The sequence below is a fragment of the Lactuca saligna genome, chromosome 1 (assembly GCF_052625555.1).
Source record: "Lactuca saligna cultivar CGN05327 chromosome 1, ASM5262555v1, whole genome shotgun sequence".
Classification (NCBI taxonomy): Eukaryota; Viridiplantae; Streptophyta; class Magnoliopsida; order Asterales; family Asteraceae; genus Lactuca; species Lactuca saligna.
Genome location: NC_136417.1, coordinates 39,606,119 through 39,630,802, shown reverse-complemented (window position 1 = coordinate 39,630,802; position 24,684 = coordinate 39,606,119). Strand labels below are relative to the sequence as shown.

The window sequence follows — 24,684 nt, the reverse complement described above, 5'->3', positions numbered from 1 at the left end:
ACCATAATAATTGTATATCCGATGAGTTTTATAACCATACTAAACATAATATGCCTGTAACGACGTTCTTCAGGCGTCGCAGCGTTATGACAACTGTCACCCCAAAAGACGGATTGTAGCTAACAGTCAGGGCGCGGGATCATGACTTCCCGTATAGATCTATACACATTTGACACGTTCTCCGAACGGGAGACTCTGGTTATAGACAGGACTTGCAGCATTACTTTCTAATAAAGAAAAGTAATGTTTGAAGATATACACGTCTCATGGATTCTCAACTAAGCCCGTATTAAAGTGATAGTTTTTGTATGCAAAGTTTATCCTTTTTCACAATGTTTGACAAAGCATAAATCATAAGTTTTTAGAATGTATAAAATGACTTAACAATTAAGGGTACTTTGATATCATTATATACTTTGCGTACGTGTAATGCACACAAAGTATGACAAGACACATAGTAGTAATAAATCACAAGTGATTCATTTGATAAAAACGAGTAAAGTGAAATTTTATAAAATACACGATAATAACCGTATGTTTACTTGTATTCCCCCCCCTAAAAGAGTATAAAAGCATTTAAAATGTATTTAAAGTGTGTTTGAAAGGGATATGAACTCACTTGAAAGTTTGAAGATAGCAAGATGGAAAACCGGGCAGAGTTTCGTCTCGGGAAATGGATTTTCCTCGGAAATCTTGGGATTCCCCGGGAGAAAAATCGACCTTCGGGACTTGCACAAAATGACCAGGGCTTCGGGGTAGTGCGAGCACGGAAAACGAGGTAAAACGCAAGAAAAAGGAGAGAGAATGAGCCCTTTTCCCGGGAGCCCTCGCATCCCTTTTATAGGGGGCTGAGCAGCATGCGTATGCGGGGCGTACTCCCGTACGCGGCGCGTACGGGACGTCATCGCTGACCGCATCCTCGGCTGCAGCGTTTCGGATGGGACGGGGGAGGGGGTAGCTCGCATAGGGGCGACGTGGACGATCCGAGGCCGTGGCCTCGAGTACGCGGGGCGTACGAGGGTACGCGGCGCGTACTACAGCCTTAGGCTGACTCCCCTTCGGATAATACCGAATTTTGAATAAAAATTATATATAAATTATTTATCAAACTTCAAAAATTCATATCTCCTTCATACGAACTCCGTTTTTGACGTTCTTTATATCCCCGCGAAGGTGAGACTACGATCTACAACTTTCATTTAGATTCCGTTGGCAAATTCCGAAATTATTTTTATTATTTATTTATTAAAATGACGTGTTTAAGGAATTTCTTTAAAAATTCATAACTTATTTATACGATGTCCGATTTGAGCGTTCTTTTTATGCATGTTTGTAGTTTAACGATATCTATGACTTTCATTTAGACACCTAAGGTCAGAAAGTGTCTTATTGAAACTTTGCGTTTTTACGCAACTTCGTATTGCCGGTTTTTGTCGGATAACTTAGAATGGTCATAATTTCTTCGTTATAACTCGGATTTTTGTGTTATTTATATGTTTGGAAAACTTAAGACGATACCTACCACATAGTGTACTCCAAATAGAGTTTTTGAATACTTCATTTTTCGATGATATTCTAATTCCTTTCTCAAAGGGGTTACAGGATTCGATTTTTACTGACTTGAAATAACGGGTTGTTACAACAAGTGTACATTGCACGTACGTTCCCGTGTCGGCGATTATGCATGTAGCCCAGTACGCAGAGCGTAAGTCTGGTACATGCAGCGTACCAGGCCTGGGCTTGGGGTTTTGCGACTTTAGGCCATATTTGGACTATTGGGGTTTTGGGCCTTGTTAGGCCATTACTTTTCCTATTTTGGGCCATTTCTAGGTTCTAGGCCTCCTTGGATATGGGCCCATATTAGGTTTTGGGTATCATTTATGGAATTAGGCCCTATTGGGGTTTTGGTGCAATTGTGTTGGGCCTCAAATATTGGGCCAAGTAAGGAAGGGGTAAAATGGTCTTTTACCCTAGGAGTTGAGCAAATGATGTGACATCCCAAAATTTTCAACTTTTCAAAACAACCCATTTACTAATAAAAATGTTTACAAAACCATCGTTTCCAAAACATGATTTAAAATCAGAGTCTCACAAGATCCAATCAGTTGTAAAACCAAGGTTGTGTACGGTCACACCTTCACCTTGCCACAATCATCTGATGCACCTAAAACGATAAATTGAAATTATAAGCACAAAGCTTAGTGAGTTCCCTCAAAGTACCACCACATAAACATAATAACAAACAAACAACATGTCGAGAACGATCATCCTTGGGATGGAATGCCCCAAGAAAAATGAAAATATACAATGGGTCCATAACCTATCGAGGTTGGATTACCCCTGACCCATAATCTATCGAGGTTGGAATATCCATACATATTGGGTCCATAACCTATCGAGGTTGGATTACCTTCAGCCCACAACCTATCGAGGTTGGAATGCCAATACACTATAGGTGCAATCAACTAGCAGGTTGAATACCCCAACCCCCTCAACCATCGGGTTGGAATGCCAATCTACTACGGGTCCTGTCATCCTCGGGATGAAATACCCTCGAGCCCATTCAACCATCGGGTTGGTATGCCCCTGGCCTATTGGCTTACACACAAAGCAGTAAAGCCTTAGCCACCGACCAAATATGTGTACACACAACAAATAATCATATAATCAGTCTACAGACAATCAGGAAGATGTAAAGATCACTAAGCATAACACTATCCTATATACCAGGATACCAATCTAAAAGATCACTACGACACGATAACATACTATCACATAACAGGATATATGCAATAAACCAGGATAACAGTTCAATGGGCCAACCTTGGTGTAACGCCTGTGTTTCTGGGCTTGCCATTTTTAGCAATGTAATAGTCTAGGTTAACCTTTGTAACCCGTTTTGAAATAATAGAAGTGTATTATTTGAGTATTATGTGTTTTGTGCTTAATTGCTTAATTATGTGGTTTGATTAATTAAGAATAAAAATAAGCGTCAAAATTTAAGTGTATAATAAACTTGATATCTTTAGATAATGTTGTAGTAGTTGAAACAAGGTTTCCGAAGATATAAAGAATGCCGAAATCCGAGTTATAACGAAGAAGTTATGACCTGTCGAAGTTTCGCGACAGAATCGGCACCGCTGAATAACGTAAAAAGTGAAATTTACGTTAGAGCGATATTTAGCCTTAGTGATCTAAACGAGAATCGAATATCTCGTTGTTAGTATCAAAGCGATAAAAAGTTAGGTGAGAACGGACGTCAAACGAAGAAGTTATGAATTTATAACGAAATTTTCTGTCCCGCCCTATTAAAAATAAATAATAAAAATAATTCAAAATTAGCCGACGGAGTCTAAACGAAAGTTGTAGAGCGTAGTCTCACCTTCGCGTGGATATAAAGAACGTCGAAAATGGAGTTCGTATGAAGAAGATATGAATTTCCGAAGTTTATTAAATAATTTGTATTTAATTTTAATTGGAAAATCCGGCCTTATCCGAAGGCGAGTCACCGGACTCATCCGGAGTACGCCCCGCGTACAGCAAAGATGTCGACACTCACACTCGAGGACTTCGGATGACGAACGCAGTGATGATTTTGGACCAGTACGCCCCGCGTACTGGCGTACGCCCCGCGTACTCCGAGGCATCAGCCTCCTATAAATAGGATGCGAGGCTGCCGAGTTTCTTTTCTATTTTTCTCCATTCTCTCTCCCGTTTTGCCTCGATTTGCATGCCAGAAATATCCCGAAGCCCCGGTAATATTCCCGAGTCCCGAAGTAAGTCCCGAGATCCCGAAGATCCCGAGAAGGTGCGAGTGCACTCGGCGAGTATCAGTGATTTTTCAAAAAAAATTCTAAGTTTTTAACCTAACTAAAACAGATACTAAAACCTAATTACTAGTTACTAAATTGCAATAAATGAACTTTATGCAAGTAAACTCACACAAAGGATCGAAAAAATTAGGAATTAGCTTAATTATTTAGAACCGTTCCCCGGCAACGGCGCCAAAAACTTGATGTGTGTAAATTCAACTAGTTTTATCCCTACTTTTTATTAATAATTTGAGCACACAAAGGCAGTGAACCTGTCTTTAAGTGGTATAGATTGATAAGTAAGGTATCGAACTCAGGGAACGGAAATTAAACTAATAGCTAATTTTAACTAAAACAAATAATAAAAGTAAATGGTTTTTCTCTAGTTTTGCAAGACTAGAAACTTAAGCAAACTAAATTTAACTAATTAACTAAAGCAACAACTATTCACCAAATTTGATAAAGATGTTTCTATTTAGGTTCAACCAATTCACTCCTATGGTTATTTAAGTTAAGGTAGATTAATTGTTATTGGTTACCAATGATAATAGTTAGGTTCATGTTCATTACTCCTAACCCTTAGACAATTAACTAATTTAAGCGTTGATCAAGTGTTTAAACTAATTAATTCCCTAGATTAATTATTTGGATTAAATAAGATTTGTAATGGTCAATTAAGTTATTAATTCAATTAACCTCTTGTTGATGGTTTCTCAAACAAGCTCACACATTAATCTTCCTATTTTCTTATTAATCTTAGTTTCATACTCATTACTTCCAAGCATACGTTTTAGCATTCACATAGACATATGAGGTTAACAATTAAGTGATGTTCATGCAACCTAATTGCCTTCCAATTAACAGAAAATAGTAGTGATTAACACATAAGGTTCTTTAACAAACTTAATTTAATAAATCACCAATAGTCAATTAAACAAAATTCAATAATTAAACCATAGGAGTTCTTTGGTATTCCCCAAACATAAACAAAAACGAGTTTAGCTCATAGTTGCAGTAGAAACAAGCATAGAAACAAAGTTTATGAAAGCAAACATGTTTAATTCCTAAGTCTAAGTGGTAGAATTAACCTAATTGCTTGAATTCTTCCAACTCTTGAAGCTTAGGGTTCTTCAGCGCCTTCTGAACCTTTTAGTCGCAGCTAATTCTTCAAAATTCGCCAGGGGTTCTGTCCCATGTGATAAGGATTCGTCTTTTAAAGATATCTCAAAACAGAGGGTACTCGGCGAGTAGCAGAATCAACTCGCCGAGTAGGTCAATACTTATCCGTCTTCAGATCAGCAGTCGTACATATCTTCTAGCATCTCATCGTGTACTCGCCGAGTAAGGTCGATCTACTCGCCGAGTAGGTCTTTCTTTTCACCCTTTAACCTTCACTTGCTTTCCTTTTCTCCTTTTTGCCTCCAAGCATATCTTTTGGACTGAAAACACAATTCAAAGCATTTTAAGTACCTTTTGTCCATATTATTCTCATAACTAACCAAAAATAACTAAGAATATATGTTACATAATTAACTAATTATGCACATATCACAATACCCCACACTTGACTTTTGCTTGCCCCCAAGCAAAACTATATTTTAAATACATTAAAATCACATTAATAACTCCAATCCTTCCCAGCCATTATGCCAAGACCGCAACGCATGCATTTGTGTCTAATTCCTAAAAACCCCCCATACTTCAAATACTCACAATCCTCATAAACATTCACCCACTCACCCCGAACTATGCTCATTTTATGCAACCCTCCGAATCCATCCTAAGAAAACCTCTTTACCCTCAAGGTATTTTTAATTGAGCAACCCAAGCATACATAATCTCGACAATTACAATTTATGATACCACATTGGAGCTCTTTGGAATTCTTCACTTCTTTGATAATTTGATCTTGGATAACTTTGAATTCACCACCTTTGTTGTTTGATTTTTGGTATCTTCAACTTTTTGAATTTCTTTGGAATTTCCGATCTTCATATTTGATATTTGACTTTGATGCTCCAAAAATTCTTCAAACTTTTTCTTGTAATTCTCTCTTTTTTTATTTATTTTACATGTATACCTCACTTTTTTCACTCAAATCCCTACATGCTTAAGCAGGGGCGCTCAATCTCAACCTTTATTGGCTAATGATAAAAATCTTCCTGGATACATTTCAGGTTTAGGCTGCTAAACATATTGCATCCCTCAGGCTGAGCAGGGTCGTGTTTTTGTCTCATGATTTCACTGAAATAAGGAAGCCACAAATGCACTAGAACGTATATAGGCTCAACTAAACATTTGGGTTCTCATGCAATTATTAACACAATTCTAATATGGAATCCTAATTTTTACCAAAATTTTCTAATTTAAGACCTAAGCATTTTTAATATTCAACAAATTTTAAAAATTAGCCTAAATTAAGATTCTAAGTGTTCTAAGATGTGACTAACCCCCTACCCCACACTTATTTTATGCAATGCCCTCATTGCATATTATAACAACTAAAAAGAATGCAAATAGAGAGAAAGTTGGAACAAACTCCCCTGGGGTAGCAGTCGCTAGGTTGACACTCTCGTCTTCAACTCCTTCTTCTAGTGACTTTAACCATGGGAACAACTCATCCATGGCACGGGTGTCATATGTCTAGTGTGGTTGATAGCTCGAAAACTCCAAGGAAAATTGGTTGTTGCACAAGCCTCAGTAATAGTGCATAAAGAATGTATGAATGGTGCATAAACAATAGCCAGAACAAATCAATAACTCCTCCTGCAGCAGGCTACTCGGCGAGTAGGCGAGTAAAGTCGGCGAGTAGAAGGTGTCGGACAAGCAGATCGTGCAGAAGCAGATGTACTCGCCGAGTAGTATTTGTGCACTCGGCGAGTAGAGCATATAATTCCAGAAATTTTCTAAATGCTGGCTCTCTTTACTCTAGTGTTGACATGAAAATATAAATGCACTCTCCAAGAAACTCTCTAAACAGCAACACTTTAATAAACTCTCGATTAGTACGGACTCGATCCTAGGAACAAAACTCCATAAGCACTCCTAAAGGTCCTCATTCCTCGCTTGACCATTCCTAAATAGCATGCATCCTAGCTTCAATACCTGAAAAGAAAACTAACAGTAACACTAAAATTCAAACCACTTAACCAAGTTCACATGTCCACAATGATCTTTAAAACAAACATCACAATCAAACAAAACAAAACAAATAAAATCTTCATTCTTCCTCGTCCATCCCGGCTCCTCCAGCTCCACTACCTCCTTCTCCACTCCTTCTTTGCATCTGTTCGTCCCAATCCATAATGTACGGATAACCGGGTCCCGGCCGCGGGGCAATATGCATTTGTTGGAAAAGATAGTCGAAGGATTGATTGGTGTAATTGACTCCTCACCCTATATCATCCAAGTATCGCCGATACTCCACTTGATTCCACCCCTCGTTATCCTCCACCGGAATCACCGGTGGGTCTTCTCGTACCCGCTCGTTCCTCAGCCTAACCCGCCTTCCCGGCTCCTCAGGGATCACCGGCTCGTCCTCATTCGGGATAGTAAAAGAATCACCAAATTTTTCCACTATCCGAGCCCTCCTATAGAGTGCCGTATTGAACGGAGGAGGGTGGATAACCGTTAGCATTTGAGCTTGCGGTAATTCCAAGATCCCAAATGATCGCGCAAGCCGAGTAATGAACATACCCCCATTAATCTTCGAGTTGATTTTTTCCTTCACCGCTCCCTCCGCAAGAAATTTAGTGATGCAATATGGGAGGTTGCAGAAAACATCGGGGGTGATGATACTCCACATATAAAAGATATCAAGGGTGGGAACCTTATCCCCATCCTTTCGCATGTTGATTGTGCTTGCAACGAACCGGTGAATAAGTCGATGGATTGGAGAACGAATATGACCTTCTTGAGCAGTGGAAGGTATATAGACCCGGTTAGCAATTGTACTCCACCAAGTCGACGCCACCACCCCCTCAGGAAGTTCTTTGTAGGTGTTTTCCAAGAAGGCTTCAAAATAGTCTGTCATCGCTACTTCTTGATCGTAAATTCCCAACCGCCAAGAGAACTCAACCATGCTGCATTGTCGCAGCTCTCCCCCCAAAGAAAACGAAATTGTGTTTGGGTTGAAAAACTCATTACCACCTCGGAATGAAATGGTAGCAAAGAATTCCCAACATAGCTCCGCATAGACGGGCTCTTGGATTTTAAATAATTGCAACCAACCATCACAAGTGATGGTTGCATAACCCAAGTTGCAGTCTTTCACTAAATATGGTGTAAGCTCCTCTTCCAAGCCAACATTTCCCATCCATCCCCAATCTACTGCAGTGGGCAGGTGAATTTCCTTTTGTCGCAGAGCTTCCAACCTGTTTAAGGCTCTGGTTTTTGAAGATTTGGAGGTGATGTGTTGAAAAGATAACCATGGCATATCACCATGGCCTCCTCCTCGTGATGATTGTCCTCTCCTTGCCATAGTATCTGCATAAACATTACAAAAACACAGCAACAAACAACACCCCATAATTAAAACAGAAAAATTTTTCATCTTAGTGGGACCTACTCGCCGAGTATGCGAACATAGGGGTTTGTTGTAATTGTGTATCTAACCATATCTGTTGACGAAATTACACCAAATAACCTCTAATTCATGAGTAAATCAAAGCCCTAAAAATTGTGAAAAACTCCCCAAATCCGAAAATATACCAAATATGGGGAGATAGGTGGTAAAGATTGGACCTTTCATAAAATTAAAGAGTAAAAATGTTACCTTGGTGCTTGAATTAAGAGAAAGAGGAAGAAAAGTGACTAGATCTTGAAGAACTTCTTGAGAGGCGGCTGAGAGAGAATGCTCGGCGAGTATGGGGGTGAAGTGTTGAATAATAGCAATTTTTACAGATTTTAATTTACTGGGTTTAAACCGTATACTCGCCGAGTATAATGGATCTACTTGTTGGAATAGTGTCTAAGGCTGTAACTATATTCGGTTGTGCATGGTCCTTTTGGGTTGCCTTCACCATAGCAACTTGAAGGATGATTTGTTAAGAGAGAGTAAATATTATAAGAAATAATATTTAGCTATTTGATTAATATAAGTCATAAATTAATTGGTATTAATTTGGTGACTTAAAAAGATTAATTAAATAAGAGGGTATAAACTGTCAATTGTTTGATAGTTAGACTTTAGACTATAAATCCATTAGGATGGACTTTGGACGGATTCTAAGAGCTTTAGGATAGCTCAAAATCGTCCATAAGGATATCTATGGAATGGATTTGGATAGCCTTAAGAGAAGATTATCCAATTAGGGTTTAGGGTGAAACCCTTAAAGAGTCTACAAGTATAAATAGACCCTATGGGTGAGGGAATTCGACACACAACCTTAAGCAAGGATACTCTGGCCGAATTCCTCCCCTCTCCACTCTCCTAAATCATCTTGCTTGCTATTGGTGTTTGTAAGCCATTAGAGGAGTGACATTTGTGACTCTAGAAGCTCCAAGACAAACAAGATCAACAAGGGATTCAAAGGTATGATTCTAGATCTGTTTCATCATTGTTATTTAGCCTAATTAGCTATTAGAAGTCTTGGATTCAAAAGCATGTTTATTAGAAAGCCTAGATCCAAGCATTAGGGTTTTGCATGCGCACATAGGAAAGTTCTTATGGCTAAAACCCAACAGTGGTATCAGAGCCAAGATTGGTTTTCTTTAAATTGTTGCTTGAATAACTGAAACAAACCTGCAAAATTCGAATTTTTGGGTTTTGAGTCACTGACTCGTCGAGTTCCAAGGTGGACTCGTCGAGTAGGCCTGACTCGGCGAGTCCCTTTGTGCACTCGGCGAGTCCAAGCGTCAGGAAGGGCCAAATTCGGGATTTCTTTGTGTTTATCTTATCCAAACTTTCCATAAACTAATTAGATCAATATGAATCCGATTTCTTGATAAATATAAGTGTTATCTTGATCTAGTTAAAGGTAATTATCAACTAATTAAATATTTAGTTTCCTTATATGATAATTAATTAATTATTTTGATTATTCTTGGTAATTATCTTCAAAGAAATCAAAGATAAATCAAATAAAGATAATTAAGATATTAATTGTTAATTGAAATTATTTGTTATTTGATCCTCCATGTTTTAAATATTTAAAACCTACCCTATAGTTTTGAAATTTATATTTGTGATTAAATGTTTTAATTTAGACAACTTAAATTTCAATCCCTAGATTTTAAAAGGTTTAAAATACAGCCCTATACTTATATGATATTACTAGAATAATATATATGTATAACTAAATGCTAGTCTTACCGCTAGTAGGCCTCATTCACGAAGCCGATCTATAAGGTGGGTATAAGGTTGCGGCCTATAAAATGGCGCTTAATGGGTGTACACTCACACCCACCGCTTGCTTGATTGGTGGAGGGTCGTTAGCCGAACGGGTAGGATAGGGCAACCTCATCCTCTCATTAAAAGTATAATAAGAAATACGAAGTAACTAAACTTTCTTTTTAAATTTCCCAATCTTAGTTATTTTAGGAAAAGTGAATTGATGCAATCCCATGAAATTACACTTTGCACCTTGCTAAGATGTTAGTGGAGCGTGTGTGGTTTACCGGCACACTAATTGGTTCTAAGCGAAGGTGGCAAAGGGTGATTCATTGTTTATCATAGTTCGATGGAGCGTGCGTGGTTTACCGGCACATCGAATAGGTGATCGTAACAATGAAGGCACCATGTAAATTTGCATGGTAATTCACACCCGCTTTGTGATCCTCGGCATCCCAGTCACAAACAAGAGGGGCATATCGACATTTAAACATGCCATTGAATAGTTCAATGAATCTCATCCGAACCTAGGAATTCTCAAAAAAACACTTAGGACTAAAAGTTTAAGTTTTGTAATGGAGAATTAGTGAATCGTCATTCACTTACCTTCAATTTATTTGCATGTTAGATTACGGCATCCCTTTTCTAGTATGTAAATGTTATTGTTGGATCCTAGCCCTAATTTTTCTTATTGGGTGATAATTAGGGATTCTTATTCTAATCTATCTTTGTCCTTTCTATAGATGTCAAACGCAAACAACGCTGCTGCTAGTTCTTTCACGTTGATGAGCCTTTGCCAAAAGGTCACCTTCGATGGAACGAACTTTGGCGAATGGATAAGATACATTCGCACCATTGCTCGCTATGAGGATAAAGAGTATGTCCTCGACGAGAAGCTCGAGAAAATCAACCCCGAAATTGCTACTCCCGCCGAAATCACCGCCTTTGAAACCCATGAGCGAGATGCAACGAAAGTGCATTGCATCATGATCGCCACCATGAACTCCGAATTCCAAAAGTCCTACGAGGACATGTATCCATACGAGATGCATCAAGACTTGTTGGAGAGGTACCACCAAAACGCGAGACAAGAGCGTTACGAGATCTTCACTAACATGATTTCCGCTAAGATGGGTCATGGAGAATCTCTTACCGTGCACTTGCAAAAGATGCAAAGGTATGTCGACCGCCTTCGCAAGTTAAATGTTGACTTCAGCGAAGACTTGGCGATCGACATGGTGCTTCACTCTTTGCCTCCAATGTACAATCAATTTAGGATGACCTGCCATATGAACAAAGAGGAGGTCACTCTAAGTAAACTCCAAGGTCTCTTGAGGGTCGCTGAGAGCAATTTCAAGGACAAGTCTGTTGCACCAACTCCCAATCCGTCTGCTGCTCCTGTCTTGGCTATTGGTCAAGGGAAGGGAAAGAAGAGGAAAGCTTCTTCAAATAACTATCGAAAGGTGAAAGCCCGAGATGGTTCCTCTTCTAGTGGGACCAAAGTTGATCCCTCTAAGCCCTGCTCTAACCCGAAGGAGGCAGAGTGCCACCACTGCCACAAGATAGGACATTGGAAGCGAAGCTGCCCGGACTACCTGCAAGCCATCAAGGAAGGAAAGATCAAGCCATCTTTCGCAGGTATATATGCAATAAAATCTAACGATTCTAATCATGCTATTTCTTGGGTTCTTGACACCGGTTGTGGTTATCACATTTGTTCTAATGTGCAGGGACTAAGAAGAAGTAGGGATGTGGAGCAAGGAAGAATCAATCTAATCATGGGAAACAGAAGATCGTCGCCTGTGACCAAGATTGGAGTGTATTCTTTAGTGCTTAAGAATAGTTTAGTTTTAGATTTGAACAATTGTTGCTATTCGCCAGAAATGGCTAGAAACATCATTTCATTTCATGGTTTATATAGACAAGGTTTTAGATTTTCTTTTAATAATGGGAATGGTTCTATTTTGGCTTATCTAAATGGTGTCTTTTACTTTGAAGCTATACCATGTAATGGAATATATGAAACTGTTATGATTGTTGATAACTTAGGAAATGATGTTTTGAATATTGATTCTTCCACTAGTATGGATAAAGCATCCTTGTGGCATTGTCGTCTTGGACATGTCAACAAGAAACGCATAGCCCAACTCCAAAAGGATGGAGTGTTGGAGTCATTCGACCTTAGGGAAGATGACACATGCGAGTCTTGTTAGCTTGGAAAGATGACTAAGTCACCCTTCACGAGTACTTGTGAAAGGGGTGAGGGCCTATTGGACCTAATACACACCGATGTATGTGGACCCTTTAGATCCACCACGAAGGATGGGAACCGCTTCTATGTGACTTTTACCGATGACTATAGTAGATATGGGTATATCTACTTAATCAAGCAAAAGTCAGAAACCTTTGAAAAGTTCAAAGAGTTCAAGAATGAAGTGGAGAATAAATTGGGCAGGAAAATCAAGATGCTTCGATCCGATCGAGGAGGAGAGTACCTAAGTCTTGAATTCCACGAGTATCTCAAGGAGTGTGGAATAGTTTCGCAATTGACGCCTCCTAGGACACCACAATTGAATGGTGTGGCAGAAAGGCGTAATCGAACCTTATTGGATATGGTTCGCTCTATGATGAGTCGTGCTTCACTACCTATCTTCTTTTGGGGGTATGCCTTAGAGACTGCCGCCCATATCCTTAACCGAGTCCCTACTAAGAAGGTTGCCAAAACACCTCACGAGATGTGGACGGGGAAAGCTCCCTCGTTGGCACATATCAAGGTTTGGGGTTGCGAGGTTTTCGTAAGACGAGATACTCACGACAAGCTTGAACCTCGAAGTGAGCGATGTATTTTCATCGGCTACCCGCAAACTTCCTTTGGATATCTCTTCTATAGACCGAAAGATAATGTTATCTTTGTTGCGAGGAGAGGAGTGTTCCGAGAGCGAGAACTCATAAGCCAAGGAGACAGTGGGAGGCAAATCGAACTTGAAGAGATTCGAGAACCGATAGATGAAGGAACCTCTACCGCTGGCATTCAACCCGAGGAGGAAACTCCGGTTGAACCGATTGACGAATCCTTACCTCTTAGACGTTCCGATAGAGTTAGAGTTCATCCCCAGTTTTATGGTTTTCATATTACTACCGAAGGGGACACGTATATTAGTGATGGTACACTAGTAAATCTTGATGAACCTAATAGCTATAAGGAAGCCATGGCAGGCCCGGAGTCTGCGAAATGGAAAGAGGCGATGGATAGCGAGATCCAATCCATGTACGATAACCAAGTTTGGAATTTGGTTGATTACGTGCCTGAACGTAAGACCGTAGGGTGCAAGTGGATCTTCAAGAAGAAGACCGACGTGGATGGGAACGTACACACATATAAGGCGCGATTGGTTGCGAAGGGCTTTACTCAAACTCCCGGAGTTGACTATGATGAGACCTTCTCACCAGTTGCGAAGATTAAATCTATTAGAGTGATGCTAGCAATTGCCGCATTTCATGATTATGAGATTTGGCAAATGGATGTCAAGACCGCTTTCCTTAACAGAAAGTTGGCTGAGGATGTTTACATGGCTCAGCCAGAGGGGTTTGTGGATCCGAAGCATCCGAATAGAGTGTGTAAGCTTGAGAAGTCAATTTATGGACTTAAGCAAGCGTCTCGCAGATGGAATCTTTGCTTCGATGAGAAAGTCAAAGAGTTTGGATTTGTACGAAGCGAAGACGAATCTTGTGTATATGTCAAAGCCAGTGGGAGTGTAGTAAGCTTCCTCGTTCTATATGTCGATGACATATTACTCATAGGAAACGACATCCCGACTCTGCAGGAGGTTAAGTCCTGGCTCGGGAAGTGCTTCGCTATGAAGGACCTCGGAGAGGCTTCTTACATTTTGGGAATAAGGATAGTAAGAGAAAGAAGTAAGAGACTAATTGGACTTAGTCAGAATACTTACTTGGAGAAGGTACTAAAACGTTTTAGTATGGAAAACTCAAAGAAGGGAGAATTACCGATACAAGGAAATGCCAAGTTGAGTAAGACTCAAAGTCCGAGTACCGAAGCCGAGATAGCAGAAATGAGCCGAGTACCATACGCTTCCGCAGTTGGCTCAATCATGTACGCTATGACTTGTACTCGCCCTGATGTAGCCTTCGCTTTGAGCATGGTTAGCAGATATCAAGGGAACCCTGGCAAAGCACATTGGATTGCGGTGAAGAACATCCTTAAGTACCTTCGGAGGACGAAAGAATGGTTCTTAGTCCTTGGAGGGAGTGATGACTTGAAGGTGCGAGGGTATAGTGACGCCAGCTTTCAAACCGACAGGGACAACTATCGTTCGCAGTCGGGCTGGGTTTTTACCCTAAATGGAGGAACAGTGACATGGAAAAGTTCCAAGCAGGAAACCGTAGCTGATTCAACGTGCGAATCAGAGTACATCGCAGCGAGCGAAGCGTCGAAGGAGGCAATATGGCTGAAGAACTTCATCGGTGATCTTGGAGTTGTGCCGGCCATAAAGGAGCCCATGGAGATTTTCTGTGATAACGAAGGTGCGGTTGCCTTGACCAAGGAACCGAGGGATCATGGTAGATCTCGACATATCGACAGAAAATATCACTTTATTAGACATCGTGTAGAAGAAGGACAACTCGTAGTGAAGAGGATATCATCAGAAGATAACCCAGCAGATCCGCTTACGAAGGGACTGAGTAGGGTTAAGCACTTACAACATGCTAGGAGTATTGGGCTGAAGGATGATATTAGCATAGATTAGATAGTATTAGAAACGTATAATAGATAAATGTAATTGACATTTGATGAATAAATAAAGAAGTTTTATTTATGAGTAAAGTTACTATCACATGTTAGTTGTTTAACTATTGTTTCACTTTGCATGTTTTGACTTCCAGAATAATTGAGTTTATTAGGAATAATCGAATTATTCAAATGGTCCACAATCGTTCATATGTTGGGAGTAGATATGAATGAAGATTGTCGTGAATTGGTGTGTAGAGTGTCTAAATGGTGTTAGACATAGCAAGAGTTGCTGCAACGTTCATGAGTGCTTATGAACTGGTTTTGAGCATTGGAATAAACCCGCGCTTGCTGGAATCACCTTATGGAATACGATATAAAAGGTGATCGCGAGACGATAATATCATATGGTCTTAAAACCTAGATATATGGTTTATTATTTGTTAATTGGTTGTGCATTGATAATGCGAAAACGCATCAGTAACTTGATGTTATAAAACGCATTGTTGTGTATAGTTGGTTAATGAATAAGTAAATGCATATAAGTCGAAGTTTATCTGTAAATTTTATCCTAAGAGGGTAGAAGAGATATCTTGGCCACTCGATGATTTGATTTGACTTATGTGCCGGGCCCGGTCAGAACTAAATTGATGTGTTCGATTAAGTTCTATGTCAAATAAATCGAAGATCGAGAAATCTAAATGCTAGACTAACCGTTCCATAGGATTGTCAGCATGATATCTAACAGAGGACTGTACGATCCCTTATCTAAAGGACAAGATTGATTAGATCAGAGTTGACAGCGTCTTTGAGAGCTACGATTGCAAACCGAATTGTGCTTGTATAGTTACTAGACTTATCCAAGTGGGAGACTGTTGGAATAGTGTCTAAGGCTGTAACTATATTCGGTTGTGCATGGTCCTTTTGGGTTGCCTTCACCATAGCAACTTGAAGGATGATTTGTTAAGAGAGAGTAAATATTATAAGAAATAATATTTAGCTATTTGATTAATATAAGTCATAAATTAATTGGTATTAATTTGGTGACTTAAAAAGATTAATTAAATAAGAGGGTATAAACTGTCAATTGTTTGATAGTTAGACTTTAGACTATAAATCCATTAGGATGGACTTTGGACGGATTCTAAGAGCTTTAGGATAGCTCAAAATCGTCCATAAGGATATCTATGGAATGGATTTGGATAGCCTTAAGAGAAGATTATCCAATTAGGGTTTAGGGTGAAACCCTTAAGGTGTCTACAAGTATAAATAGACCCTATGGGTGAGGGAATTCGACACACAACCTTAAGCAAGGATACTCTGGCCGAATTCCTCCCCTCTCCACTCTCCTAAATCATCTTGCTTGCTATTGGTGTTTGTAAGCCATTAGAGGAGTGACATTTGTGACTCTAGAAGCTCCAAGACAAACAAGATCAACAAGGGATTCAAAGGTATGATTCTAGATCTGTTTCATAATTGTTATTTAGCCTAATTAGCTATTAGAAGTCTTGGATTCAAAAGCATGTTTATTAGAAAGCCTAGATCCAAGCATTAGGGTTTTGCATGCGCACATAGGAAAGTTCTTATGGCTAAAACCCAACACTACTCGCCAAGTACGGACGCATGTTATGAACTTTTGGCTGTATACGAACATTTACTTGCCGAGTATAGCCGATATACTCGCCAAGTATATGTCTCAGATTGAAAAATTTTAAGTTTTTGCCAATTTTACTATGTGAATTCCTTTATTTTAGCCTTTCCACCCCACACTTTCAGTAGAGCTTGTCCTCAAGCACTTAGAGAAGTAGAATGAATGAAGAGAAATGAAAAAAACAATACGAAAAATAAAGAAAGGGAAAGAAAATGCAAACGTGAAACTCGGGTTGCCTCCCGAGAAGCGCTTCTTTTGATGGAGTCATTAGCTGGACTCCGCCCCTTCTATGTTTTTGCAATTCCGCACAACAGGAGCTCCTCCATTCCTTCATTGCGGGAGACTCCTTCTTCATATTTCTTCACTCGATGGCCATTGACTTTAAATGGCGTGCCATCTCTTGAGATCAATTCAATAGCCCCATGAGGAAACACCATCTTGACCACAAATGGACCATCCCACCTTGATTTAAGTTTGCCCGAGAAGAGTTTTAGGCGGGAATTGAAGAGTAGTACTTTTTGGCCTTCATGGATGTCTTTGCTTTTGATTCTTTGGTCATGCCATCTCTTGGTCTTTTCTTTATAGAGCCACGAACTAGAATAGGCCTCATTTCGGAGTTCTTCAAGGGCATTCATTTGCATTAAGCGGTTGGTCTTCAATTCTTCTATGTCAAAGTTGCATCTCTTTAGCGCCCAATATGCCTTGTGCTCGATTTCAACCGATAAATGGCATTGCTTTCCATAAACTAACCTATATGGTGTAGTACCAATAGGTGTTTTGAAAGCGGTACAAAATGCCCATAGCGCGTCATCCAATTTATCCGACCATTCCTTGCGATTGCTGCCCACCGACTTCTCCAAGATACGCTTCAAAGCTCGATTGGTAACTTCCGTTTGCCCACTCGTTTGCGGGTGGTATGATGTGGAGAACTTATGGGTCACCCCATATTTCTTGAGCACCTTGTCCAATTTTTCATTGGCAAAGTGTGTGCCACGGTCACTAATTAGGGCCTTTGGAACACCAAACCGGGAGAATAGTCTTTTCAAGAACCGTACCACTACCCGTCCGTCATTTGTAGGTAAAGCCTGCGCCTCCGCCCATTTTGACACATAATCCACCGCCACGAGGATGTACTTGTTTCCTTTGGATGTGGGGAATGGCCCCATGAAGTCTATGCCCCACACGTCGAACACCTCGCACACTTGAATGCTATGTTGTGGCATTTCATTACGGGAGGAAATGTTTCCCACCCTTTGGCAAGCATCGCACTCTTTGACATATTGGGCTGCATCTTTGAAGATTGTAGGCCAATAGAACCCAATGTCAAAGATCTTCTTCGCGGTATAGTGTGCGCCATGATGTCCTCCCGTGGGCCCGCTATGGCAGTGCTCTAGTATTTTTCGACTCTCCTTTCCGAACACACATCTTCTTATTATTCCATCCGCGCAGCTTCGGAAGAGGTATGGATCGTCCCAAAAGTAATATTTGATCTCCGAAAAGAATTTCTTCTTTTGCTGACTACTATAATCTTTCGGGACGTAATTGGTAGCTAAATAGTTAGCTATATCCGCGAACCATGGCTCCTCTCCCACGGACACCATAATGTATTCATCCGGAAAGTCGTCTCCATCCTTATCTTCTTGCAATGCTGGGTTCTCGAGCCTAGATAGATGATCGGCCGCTACGTTCTCCATTCCTTTCTTATCTCGTATCTCTATATCGAATTCTTGAAGAAGCAGCACCCATCGTATTAGTCTTGGCTTCGCATCCTGTTTGGAAAACAAATACTTGATAGCCGAGTGGTCAGTAAAAACAGTGGTTTTAGATAAAACCAAATAAGGGCGAAATTTATCAAAAGCGTAAACTACGGCTAACAGTTCTTTTTCAGTAGTGGTATAATTCTCTTGGGCAGGATTCAAGGTCTTGCTTGCATAATAAATGGGTTGAAAATGCTTATCAACCCTTTGTCCAAGGACCGCTCCTAGTGCATAGTCACTAGCATCACACATGATCTCGAAGGGTAAGTTCCAATTTGGTGCTATAATGATTGAGGCATTAGTTAATTTTTCTTTTAAAAAGTTAAATGCCTCTAAACACTCTTTAGTGAAATTAAAGGGTGCATCTTTTAATAATAATTGTGTTAGAGGTTTCGTAATTTTGGAAAAATCTTTAATAAAACGCCGGTAAAAACCTGCGTGTCCCAAAAAGCTTCTAATGCCCTTCACATTAGTTGGTGGGGGTAATTTAGCGATGGTGTCTATCTTTGCCCGATCCACCTCAATTCCCTTTTTAGAGACTTTATGTCCCAATACTATACCCTCCTTGACCATGAAATGACACTTTTCCCAATTTAGGACCAAGTCGGTTTTCTCACATCTAGCAAGCATCGAGTCAAGATTTGTGAGGCAGTCATTAAAAGAAGATCCGAATACAGAGAAGTCATCCATAAAGACCTCCATGAATTTTTCCACCATATCATGGAATATGGCGGTCATGCACCTTTGAAATGTCGCAGGTGCATTGCATAGGCCAAATGGCATGCGTCTATAGGCGAAGGTCCCACTGGGGCATGTAAAGGTGGTCTTTTCTTGGTCCATTGGGTCTATGGGTATTTGGAAATACCCGGAAAACCCGTCTAAGAAGCAATAGTAGCTATGGCCCGATAGTCTCTCTAACATTTGGTCTATGAAAGGAAGGGGAAAATGGTCTTTGCGAGTGGCATCGTTTAGCTTGCGATAATCGATGCACACTCGCCAACCGGTTACCGTTCACGTTGGAATTAACTCGTTCTTCTCGTTGGTAATGACCGTCATTCCTCCTTTCTTGGGCACCACCTGGACCGGACTCACCCATGGGCTATCGGAGATGGAGTAGATGATTCCTGCATCCAAAAGCTTGACCACCTCCTTTTTGACGACTTCTTGCATGTTCGGGTTTAATCTTCTTTGATGTTGCACCACCGGTCTGGCTCCTTCTTCTAAGTTGATTTTGTGAGAGCAGTAGGATGGACTTATTCCCTTTATGTCGGAGATGCTCCATGCGATGGCTCTTTTCCTTTTCTTCAATACCCGTACAAGCTCTTCCTTTTCCGTCTTGGAGAGATCTGAGGCTATAATCACTGGCTTCTGATTTCCTTCTTCCAAAAAGGCGTATTCCAGATGGTGAGGCAGTGTTTTAAGCTCCAATTTATTGTGCATAGTGGCGGACTCGCCGAGTGCAGGTATGGTACTCGGCGAGCTGATGGCGGCATTCGCGACTGCTGACTTTTCTTCAGTTGTACTCGGCGAGTAGATCGGGTCTACTCGGCGAGTAGGGCTTTCAGCTTGGTTTTTTAGTTCTTCATACTCTGCTTCCTCCAACAGTCTTTCAATCTCTAATAAGTCTTTTTCTGGATCAAATACTTCTTCCAAAGCTGCAAACTTGCTGGAATCTTCAGGTATGTCTTCTTCCAATAACTCGTCAAGCATGTCGATTGAGAATGCCGTGTCGTCACTACTCCTTGAGTACTTCATGGCTTGGTCTACCCCGTATGTTACTGAGTCGTCCCCAACTCGCAATGTGAGCTTTGAATCTCTCATATCTACGATGGCGCTAGCGGTGTTGAGGAAGGGTCTTCCAAGGATGATTGGTACTTGCGGATCCGCCTCCATGTCGAGAATGATGAAGTCAGCCGGGAAGACAAATTTGTCTACTTTCACTAATAAATCTTCACATATGCCTCTTGGGAAAGTAACCGTCTTGTTTGCTAAATGAATGGCCATCCGAATTGGCCTTGGCTCCGGGAGGTCCAGCTTTTTGAAGAACGAGTATGGCATAAGGTTCACACTCGCTCCAGAATCAGCTAAAGCATGAATGGCAGCCAAGTTGCCAAATTGGCAAGGTAGAGTTAAGCTCCCCGGATCACCCTTCTTCTTTGGTAATTTGTTTAGCATGGCGGCGGAGCAATTCTCATTCAATACTACTTTCTGCACCTCTTCCATCTTTCTTCTATTAGTGAGGAGTTCCTTAAGGAACTTTGCGTACTTGGGCATTTGCATGACGGCTTCAATGAAAGGAATGTTTATTTGAAGAGTTTTAATATGATCAAGGAACTTCTGATACTCCTCTTCCTGCTTCTCCTTCTTGGCTCGGGCTGGGTACGACATTGGAGGCTGGTATGGTTTCAAGGGTGGCTGATCTTTAGTTTTTTCAGATGTACTCGCCGAGTCCATCGGTCCTACTCGGCGAGTAGGGCTCTCAGATTGTGAATGTTGGTTTTCAACTCGTGCTTCCGTTCCTTCCTTCTGTGAGTCCTTATTCCCTTCAGTTCGAATGGGGGCCAGGGGAGTAATAACCTTCCCACTTCTTGTGGTAACAATGTTCACTTGCGCGCCTCGTGGGTTGTTCTCGGTTTTGCTAGGAAGCTCACCCGGTGACCTTTGGTTTAGTTGTTGAGCGAGTTGCCCAAGCTGAGTTTCTATATTATGGATGGATGCTTGCTGGTTCCTGAGCATTGTTCTTGTTTCTTGGATAGCAGCATCGTGGTCACTGTGTCTTTTCTCGGAAGCAGCCACAAATTTAGTTAGCATCTCTTCCAAGCTTGGCTTCTTCTCTTGCACCAGCTCCTCCTTTTGGTAAAAGCCTCTCCCTTTTTATCTATACTTCTCCTCCTTGGCCTTCTTGTACTCTTCGTAAGGCAGCCACTCCTTCTTTTGTTTTCGCCAGTCTTCATCATACCGGTCACCGCTCGAATAGCATACTTGTGCCTTTTTGTTGTCGTGCTCATCCAAATCACAATCTCTAGTGAGGTGAGGTCCATTGCAATTCTCGCAACCCACCCGTATGGCATGGATAGTTTGATCCATTTTGTCCATTCTTCTATCCATGGTTTTTAACATGGCCATGACCGCGGATAAATCTTCAGTAGCAGCGTATGCGGCTCCCCTCGTGACATCATTCCTTGGGTTGTGGTATTCTCTAGAGTGTTTAGAGAATTCTTCAATTAATTCTTTGATCACCGGGGGTGGCTTCTTTGTAAGTGGGCCTTGTGAGTCTAGCAGCTGCCGGATCGTGACATTGACTCCATCATAAAAGATGGAAACTTTTTGTTGGCTATTTAGATCATGGTGTGGGCAGTTTCGTAGCAGACTTTTGTACCTCTCCCATGCTTCATATAACGACTCTCCAGCTTGTTGTTCAAAATTTGCAATGGCCTTCTTGAGCTTGGCTATCTTGGATGGTGGGCAAAAGTGATCAATAAACTCTTCCTTCATTCTGGCCCAAGTAGTGACTGACCCGGGAGGAAGTGATTTGAGCCAGTCTTTAGCAGCACCCTTGAAGGTTACCGGAAGCATCCGAAGCAGCTGAGTTTCGCGGGTGACATTTGGAATGTTGAAGTAATCTGCAACATCATTTACTTCATCCAAATGTTTGTAGGCATCTTCATGATCTTTCCCGTAGAAAGGTATCTCCTTGAGTGAAGCTAGGATATGACCTTTTAGCTCAAAGGTAGCAGTTGCGGGAATTGCGGGTTGCACAAGTCCTGGGCCATGGTCGTCGCGCATCCTCTTCTTCCATTCTCCCATGGGGATTTCATCAATGTTAGCCATAGTGAATGCTAACTCTTCCTCCGATTCGGTGTCTTGTTTGTAAGTTGCCTCGTCTTCTTCCTCGGTTTCGTATCTAATCTCTTCTTTAATTGGCTCTTCAATTATTAAGGAAGCGCTTGAAGCTCCTGATTTGCTGCTCTTCTTTTTCCCGAAAACAGTCTTCAAGTTGGACAATGGTGATTTCTTTGGTGTGCTTGAACTCTCCACGTCCTTCCCTTTGTTTCTTTTCAATTCGGATTCGGGGTCTTCAAACGGGGGTACCAGTGGTGTGTTTGCTCCTCTGGTCATGAAAGTCCTGAAATTAATCAAATAAAAGCGTAAAAAGAACAAAAAGATTGTAAACAAATAAAAGGAAAAAAATTCTAAATAAGTTGTTACTCGCCGAGTAGGTGCGAGTGCACTCGGCAAGTATCAGTGATTTTTCAAAAAAAATTCTAAGTTTTTAACCTAACTAAAACAGATACTAAAACCTAATTACTAGTTACTAAATTGCAATAAATGAACTTTATGCAAGTAAACTCACACAAAGGATCGAAAAAATTAGGAATTAGCTTAATTATTTAGAACCGTTCCCCGGCAACGGCGCCAAAAACTTGATGTGTGTAAATTCAACTAGTTTTATCCCTACTTTTTATTAATAATTTGAGCACACAAAGGCAGTGAACCTGTCTTTAAGTGGTATAGATTGATAAGTAAGGTATCGAACTCAGGGAACGGAAATTAAACTAATAGCTAATTTTAACTAAAATAAATAATAAAAGTAAATGGTTTTTCTCTAGTTTTGCAAGACTAGAAACTTAAGCAAACTAAATTTAACTAATTAACTAAAGCAACAACTATTCACCAAATTTGATAAAGATGTTTCTATTTAGGTTCAACCAATTCACTCCTATGGTTATTTAAGTTAAGGTAGATTAATTGCTATTGGTTACCAATGATAATAGTTAGGTTCATGTTCATTACTCCTAACCCTTAGACAATTAACTAATTTAAGCGTTGATCAAGTGTTTAAACTAATTAATTCCCTAGATTAATTATTTGGATTAAATAAGATTTGTAATGGTCAATTAAGTTATTAATTCAATTAACCTCTTGTTGATGGTTTCTCAAACAAGCTCACACATTAATCTTCCTATTTTCTTATTAATCTTAGTTTCATACTCATTACTTCCAAGCATACGTTTTAGCATTCACATAGACATATGAGGTTAACAATTAAGTGATGTTCATGCAACCTAATTGCCTTCCAATTAACAGAAAATAGTAGTGATTAACACATAAGGTTCTTTAACAAACTTAATTTAATAAATCACCAATAGTCAATTAAACAAAATTCAATAATTAAACCATAGGAGTTCTTTGGTATTCCCCAAACATAAACAAAAACGAGTTTAGCTCATAGTTGCAGTAGAAACAAGCATAGAAACAAAGTTTATGAAAGCAAACATGTTTAATTCCTAAGTCTAAGTGGTAGAATTAACCTAATTGCTTGAATTCTTCCAACTCTTGAAGCTTAGGGTTCTTCAGCGCCTTCTGAACCTTTTAGTCGCAGCTAATTCTTCAAAATTCGCCAGGGGTTCTGTCCCATGTGATAAGGATTCGTCTTTTAAAGATATCTCAAAACAGAGGGTACTCGGCGAGTAGCAGAATCAACTCGCCGAGTAGGTCAATACTTATCCGTCTTCAGATCAGCAGTCGTACATATCTTCTAGCATCTCATCGTGTACTCGCCGAGTAAGGTCGATCTACTCGCCGAGTAGGTCTTTCTTTTCACCCTTTAACCTTCACTTGCTTTCCTTTTCTCCTTTTTGCCTCCAAGCATATCTTTTGGACTGAAAACACAATTCAAAGCATTTTAAGTACCTTTTGTCCATATTATTCTCATAACTAACCAAAAATAACTAAGAATATATGTTACATAATTAACTAATTATGCACATATCAACCACAGACTTTTCTAGACAGTCCAGTGGAACGTTAGCAGGCTCATAACCTGTAGGTGATAATGAACTTGGGTGTTCATTCGCTGTATTCCATCCCCCTCATGATTGCCTTATTTGACTTATATTGCTGAGGAACCCCCGCAGCATGTGTTGTCACCCCGATGAAAATATTCTTAGATTAGGTCCCTTGTGTTAGTTATTTTAGGGACATAAAGTAAGAATAACGGGAATGGGTAACTGGGTTATTGTTGGTTGATAATAATTAATTTAATTATTTATTGTGGGTTGAAAACCCTATATGCTCACCAGACTCCCAAGCCTGACCCACTCAGTTTTATTTGTATTACAGGAAGTGGCGCAAGGGCGTAAGATGGATGAACCATCAAGTTGTTTTGTTTACAAGTCTGTATATGTAAATATTTGTTGAATGACTTGTAATGTTATCGTTTATGCTTATTGGTCTATATCGGAACATGACACCCCGAGTTTTGATTATATAATGAAAAATACATTTCTTTTATGAAATGCTTTGGTAAATATTGTTTTATCATGTTTTGTTTTTGGGAACAAATTTCGCAACTATTTCAAATCAAAAGGATTTACTCTGAATTT

At 40.2% G+C, this 24,684-nt stretch overlaps 1 non-coding gene across 1 annotated transcript; it reads left to right on the top strand.

The window, feature by feature from the left end:
- The first annotated feature begins 21,638 nt into the window (after nt 1–21,638).
- LOC145027941 (small nucleolar RNA R71) lies at nt 21,639–21,745 on the top strand. Its single transcript, XR_013675702.1, has one exon. It is a non-coding gene; the product is annotated as a small nucleolar RNA R71 (small nucleolar RNA).
- Nucleotides 21,746–24,684: the final 2,939 nt, after the last annotated feature.